The sequence below is a fragment of the Cynara cardunculus genome, assembly GCF_001531365.2.
Source record: "Cynara cardunculus var. scolymus isolate 2C chromosome LG 1, CcrdV1, whole genome shotgun sequence".
In the NCBI taxonomy this organism is placed as follows: Eukaryota; Viridiplantae; Streptophyta; class Magnoliopsida; order Asterales; family Asteraceae; genus Cynara; species Cynara cardunculus.
In genome coordinates, this window is record NC_037528.1 from 41,466,188 (window position 1) to 41,467,404 (window position 1,217).

Genomic DNA, 1,217 nt, shown 5'->3' on the forward strand with positions numbered 1-1,217 from the left:
GAGAACCACTCAGCTATTTATACCCATTGCATTAAATGCAATTCAGAAGCTACAAAGCACGTGTCAAGCTTTTAGAGGAAAGCTTGTCCTTCGTTCAAATTTGGCAGAATTTTGGCCGTATGTGAACAGTCCTCTTTCATAAAGTAGGTAAGCACGTTTAGAGTCAAAGGAGTGGTTCCGTACTGTATTATACATAGAAATGTATGTGTTTGTCCTTTGTGTGTGAAAGAAAAAGACAAAAACAATCTTGCTCGACAAGATTCATTTGATCGTTGAATACTGGGATGACGCTGAAAGGTCTCATCAGTGTTCGTCGAATCTTGCGCAGAGTTCACACTTGTGTAGACAAGCTTGTTATCACTGAATATCGCATCAGATCATGAACTTCCTGGTCTCAAATCTTCAACTTCTATCTTCGACATTGCTGAAGGATCTGGGGTGTGAGTTTTTTCTTCTTGAAGTATAACAGTCTCTGAACGATTTATAATACATGTTCAGCGATCACTTAACAAACTCAGTGAAGATCGTTGAAACAGAATGACAAACAGTATACTTCGATAGATAAAAGGGATCATCATCAAATCAATGAGAGAGATGATCAACAATCTCCCCCTATTTGATGATGATAAAGCAACATAAAGAAAATTGCTTCAGTTATAATAATAAGGAAAATGTACAAATAAAATACTTGTTTGTTGATCCTCTCTCTCATTGATTTGTTGATAATCCCTTTTATCTTTTACGAAGTATTATGTTTCTGTCTTTCAGTTCCAGCGATCATCACTGAGTCAGTTCAGTGATCGGTGAAACATGTATTGTAAATCCATCAGCGACAATGATACTTCAAGAGACAAAACTCACACCAAAGAACCTTCAGTGAAAGTCGAAGACTGAAACTGAAGATTAGTGACTGGCACGTTCATGATTTGAAGCGGCATTCAATGATTAAACCTGGTCAACATATGTGTGAAGACTGCCCAAGCCTCAATGAATGTTGAAGAGACCTTCAGGGTTAATCCAGCATTCAGCGATCAAAAAAAGCTTCTTGTGTAAGATTGATTTTGTCTTGTCCTTCCACACACTAAGGAAAAACTCATACCCTTTCTAGAGTATAGTACGATACGGAGCCGATTAGTTGACTCTACTACCCACCAACTCCATAAAAGGATGTCTGCTCATGAATTGGCTTTTATACTATTCACTGTAGCAAAGGACAA